Source organism: Ceratotherium simum, chromosome 6 (genome assembly GCF_057802395.1).
Source record: "Ceratotherium simum simum isolate JZ-2026a chromosome 6, ASM5780239v1, whole genome shotgun sequence".
Classification (NCBI taxonomy): Eukaryota; Metazoa; Chordata; class Mammalia; order Perissodactyla; family Rhinocerotidae; genus Ceratotherium; species Ceratotherium simum.
This window is the reverse complement of record NC_141905.1, coordinates 85,765,953-85,771,952: the sequence shown is the minus strand read 5'-3', so window position 1 is coordinate 85,771,952 and position 6,000 is coordinate 85,765,953.

Genomic DNA, 6,000 nt, shown 5'->3' with positions numbered 1-6,000 from the left:
TATAAAGCTAAACATACTCTTGTCATATGACCCAGCAATCATGCTCCTTGGTGTTTCCTCAAATGAATTGAAAACTTATGTCCACACCAAAATTTATATATGAAAGTTTATAGCAACTTTATTTATAACTCCAATATGTGGAAGCAATCAAGATGTGCTTGGTAGGTCAATGGATAAACAAACCATGTTACATCCATACAATGGAATATTAGTCAGCAACCAAAAGAAATGAGACGTCAAGCCATGAAAAGACATAGAGGAAACTTAAATGCATGTTGCTAAGTGAAAAGATCTGTATGATTCGAACTATATAACATTCTGGAAAAGGAAAAATTAGGAAGACAGTAAAAAAATAAATGGTTTCTAGGGATTCAGGGGTTGGGGGAAGGATGAATGGGTGGAGCACATGGGAATTTTAGGGCAGTGAAACCATTCTGTATGATACTGTAATAATGGATACAAGTCACTATACATTTGTCAAAACCCATAGAATGTACAGCACAAAGAGTGAATCTTAATGTAAACTATGGACTTTAGTTAATAATAATGTATCAAGATTCACTCATCAATTGTAACAAATGTACCACATCAATGCAAGATGTTAATAATAGGGGAAACTGGAAGGGGAGGCTTGAGGGGATGGGAAACTAATTTCCACTCAATTTTTCTGTAAGCCCAAAACTACTCATAAAATTAAGTCTATTAATTTTTTAAAAGAGGCTAGGTATGAGAACAAAATTGGAATTCAAAGTATGGAGATATGAACTTCAATTAAAAACAACACAAAACTGTAAACTTGTCATAATGGAAGAATCAGGCACTGCTAAGGAAACTGAAAATCTACAGGGAGGCACTGGTGTCAAAAGCTACAGAGAGATCTAGAAGAACACAAAATTAGAAAAGACTACTGGGTTTATTAATAAGGAAGAAGAATCATCTCTGAAAATGGGACTTCTGTTAGTCAAAGCCTGATATGGAGACTGGAGAGTCAAAACGGGAATGAATGAGGGAGCAACATGGCACTGAATTGAGTGTGCGTGTGAACCTTCAAAAAACTTTCTGACTCAACAATACTATTGAAAGAACTTATGATAAATGAAGGGAGATTCCATGATTTTGGATTGAAGGCTGAAAACTGCTAAGATGTCAATTCTCCCCAAATTATTATAAATTCAATGCAATCCCAATCAAAATCTCAGCAGGATTATTTTTTATGGAAATTGACAGGCTGATTTTAAAATATATATGGACATGCAAAGGATCTAGAATAACCAAGACAATTTTGAGTAACAAACCTAGAGGACATACATTGCAAGAAATAAAGAAACCTCAAACAAAAACAAAACAAACAAAAAAATATATATATATATTTAGGACAAAGTGATGCATCAGTGCAGAGGAGAAAGGACGATGCTAGTCAATTGGAGATCCATTTGGAAAAAAAACTGTATATATATATGTATATATCACACACACAGACACACTCATACTCCTACCTCACACCATTCATAAAACCAATGCTAGATGCATCAGACTAAGGTGAAATAAAACTTTTAGAGGAAAACTTAGAAGAACATTTTTGTGAACTTAGAAGAGTCAAAGATTTCTTAAACAGGACACAAAAAAGTGTTACAAAAAAATTATTAAATAGGACTGTATTACAATTAAAATTAAAATAAAAACACCATTAAGAGAATGAAAAGCCAACCCATAGAGTAGAAGATTATATATGTATGTGTATATACATATATATATCTTTATATGTCACAAAGTATTGACATTCTGAGTATATTTTTAAACACAAATTAATGGTAAAAAGACAGTCCAATAGAAAATTGGGCTAAAGACTTGAACAGAGACCTCACAAAGGAAAACAGCCAAAGGTCATTGAACATATGACAATGTGTCAGTCAACAGGGAAATATGCTGAAACCATGATGAGATAACACTTGACACCCATTAGAAGGGCTCAGATGCAGGTGAGGATTTGGAGTCATGGAAAATCTCAGATGCTGCTGGTGGCAATGGAAATTGGTGCAATCACTTTGGAAAACTCTTTGTCAGCATCTATTAAAGGTGAGCACACACTTTATGACCAAGCAATCCCACTCCTAGGTATACACCCAACAGAGATGAGTACACATGTGTACCAAAAGACAAGCACAAGAATGTTCATAGCTTGTAGCAAGCCCATGATAGCCCACAATCAGAAATGACCCAAATGTCATCAACAACAGAACTGATAAAGAAAATGTGAATGGAACATTACTCTGCAACAAGAATTGTAGATCTACAGCTGCACATGACAATCAGAAGAAGAAGAGAGGCTCCATCTGGAGATGTGGGGCTGTGGGTGTGTGTCTGATGAGCAAAAGGAAAGAAAATGATGTCCTCAATTACCCCTAAGATTAAGGGGTTCTTGGTTTCATTTAAGACTTGAAAGTTTCAAATCTTCCCATGGGATGTGTTTGCAAACTGGACATGACAATTTTCTGTACTCTATTTTTAATATCTGAAATAATGAAGAATTCTGCCCAATCCGTGGGTACACATTTACCACTCACCTTTACAGGAGGCATAACACCTCCAGGAAACCAGCCTGGCTCCCCCCACTGTCTGTTCACAGGAAGGCTCACTCAGTGACTCACCAAGAGTAGACCCCCAAGGATCACCACCTGAGTCATGAAGCCGGGGTTCAAACCCACCTGCCGCTGGAGCTGTGTCACCGGTTCCTCACCTGTAAACTGACCTGTCTCAGGGATCTTTTGTGAAGTTTAGAGGATAAAATCCACCTCAGAGGCTCTCAATCCTAGTGTGCCCTGAGGAGAATTTTTTCATGAAATCCAAGAGTCTCGTTAAGTTGGTCTGGGGTAGAGTCCAGACTTTTTTGTTTAAAGCTTTCCAGGGGATTCTAACATGATGTTAGGGTTGAGAAATACTGATCTATAAGGTACTTGGCACATATCGTAAGCACTTCTTAAATACTGTCCTAATTATTATTATCATTATGTTAGCACCTCATTCATTCACTCACTCATTCAAGTGGCCCATTGCAGAAGTCAGCAACAAGTAATGGGAAAAAGCCAGAGGAAATTCTTTCATTTCATATCCATCACTGAACATCTAAAGGGTCAGGAACTGCTGTGCAGAACAGCAAATAATTGATTAAGGGAAAAAAGTGTAAAACTTCTTAGAGGTAGCACCTGCTTGTCTGTTTAATTCCAGCTCACACAAGCCCTTCCTCTGAGATCCCAGTTGTGATAAACGGAACAAAACCTCCAACTGCCAGAGGAGCAGGCTAGGAGCAGGCACGGGGGCTCCAGCCTCAAGGTGTGAGCTCATCAGGAGGAGGGGCTGTTCTAATTACGATCAGCTTCCTCGAGCAAGCTTCCTCAAGCTCACCTCCATCAAACTGAGAGTTAGCAGTGGAGATGGGCACTTTCCCAGAGCCGAGGGCTGCATGCAGGGTCCTTCTGATTACTGGGAAGTTATCTGTCGCACTCATTCCTTGGAGAAGCCACAGATGCTAAGGCTCGGAGACCATGAGAACATATCCTCAGTAATAAGGACATAGGAATGAGGGGTTTGTGTGATTGGGCTCATAGTTTTGGAGGAGTATTTAGGAGGTTTGAAACCGGGCCCCTTATGCCAACTTCCTAAAGACTCTTCCCAGGTTCAGTTGAAGTTTGGTCTGGAATAAGGCACTTTGAGTCACAAAGCTCCTGAGTCACGGGACAGCCTCCTGTCATCATTCATAAGTGGACAGGTTCTTATGGGTCTGTGGAGAGGGGACACCCCATCACCCCCAACTGGGCCACTGGGCTTCGGTTACTGGAGAATGTGAACAGAGGCTCTTCAACTGCAGTTGTAATGTCAGTCGATTTCAGTTATTCTCACGATGATAGCTGAGGGCTTTTTGATGCAATCAAATTACTCTTAGTACCTCTCAGTCTAGGACAAAGAAAATGTGGGTTTGAAGGGAGATGAGCTCAAAGTCACAAACTTGGAAGGTCCTTCCTGGGAAAAGATGGTCAGTTAAACACATGTCCCTCCAGATCCACTCAAACTATAGTAAGAGGATTTCATTTTTTAATGAAAACAAAAATAAACAAAAAGAACTCACATAGATGTGAAGAATAGGAGAGACAAATGCAAGAACATTTTGGAAGCTGGAGGGAGGTGGACAAGTGGTAACTGACTGAGCGGGCCCTGAAAGTTGAACTTGAGCAGAGAAAGCCTAAAACAACCTGTTTCTCCAGAGAACCCAAGAGGCTGGGGATGGTGGCCCAGGGACCTCTGCAAGTGGACGAGGACAGGAAGGAGTTTACAGGGTGGGGCGGTATGGAATGTCAGTTACAAGGCAGTGAGTCGCTGATTCCCTCTCCCACTCTACTCACCAGGACGTTGTCCCTCCCCCTCCATGGAAGGAAGGTCAGAGGTCTATAAGAGAGGTCCCTGCGCTGGGGTCACTGGGCACAGTGAGGACTGGGAGTTCCTGTAAAAAACAGAGGGGTTAAGTGCACACAGTCCATGGATGCTGAGGCCCCAGCCTTCCTCCCAGCTGGGCTCTCAGAAGACCAGCAGCAAGGTATATAGCCTCCAGGCACGAGATGGGGATCTTCTCTGGGGAGCCAACCACCCACGAGGAAAGACCTACAGACACCAGTGTGGGGTGGGCACTACAACCGACTGCCAGGCCACCCTCCCAACTGCCAACCTCCTCGTCCATGCCCCGGAACTCAGAGATGCCATCAGAGTTTTGTTCAAAAGTGAGCAAATGAAGCAGCAGACAGATGAGGAAAGCAAATAACTTGGAAGAGAGTCACTGAAACAAACGGGCAGAAAGAAAGAAGCCCGTTGAGAGAGATGAGATTGTATACGAAGAAGGGAAAAATTTGTCCTTAATATCCTCAGAGAGAGGAGAGCAGAGATCACAACCAAGGAACAAGAACAGAGATCCTGAAAAGGAATATTTAGAGAACAAAAGAGAGTTATTGTCAATTCAAAATATCACAAGAAAGGTGGAAAAAAATCCCGCATAAAAATCAAACAAATCTCCCAGATAGAGCAAAAAGAAAAAGAAATGGATGATAGGAGAGAAAGGATAACAAAATTAAAGAAGCAGTCCAGGAGGCAAAATATCTGAATAATCGGAGTTTCCACACAGAAAGAATAGTGAAGGCCAAGGGGAAGAAATTAGCGACAAAATCTTTCTAGAAAATATCGCAGATCATGAAATTCTAGATAAAGGGGCTTACAAGTAGCTCAAACATAATTGATGAAGATCGACCCATGGGAACACACGTTATGGTGAAAATTCAGAGCTCTGAGGACAAGCAGAAGATCCTCCAACTCCCAGAGAGGAAAAAGGAAAAGGAAAAGGAAAAACAGGCCACTGTGAGAATCGGGAGCCAAGGTGGCTTCAGGACAACAACGAACCAGGAGCCAAAAGACGGTGGGCTGAAGCTGCTGGAGATCTGAAGGGAAATTACTTCCCACCCATGAGCGAGGCAAGTGTGCAGTAGAGCAAGGACGTTCTCAGACACAAGTGTTTAAAAATGTCCTTCCCATGAACCTTTCTTAGGAGATGACCAGCAGGTGTGCTGGAGAGTTAGAGAGAAAAAAGAAAACATTTCCGGAACACAGGGTCTGGGGGGCAGACAGCGCAGCCTGGACGCCCCAGGTCAGAAGCTCTGGGAGAGGGTTTCCTCAGGCAGGTGAAACTCGGAGAGTGTGGGAGGCACCCAGATGTCTTGAGAGTTAAGACAAGTGACTTTGTGATGAATGCAGAAAACTGAGCAAATGGGGAAAAAAATTAAAGAAAATTGACTCCTGGAAAAACAACACAAAAAACATGCAATGAAGTAAACGGTGACGGTAATTTACTACATGGCTTAGCTTTGAGTAGTATTTACACGGTCATGGTAATGGACACTGCTCTAACCAAAATTACACTGGGAGTACAGGAAGAGGATAATGGAGATAAGGGTAGGAGTGTGT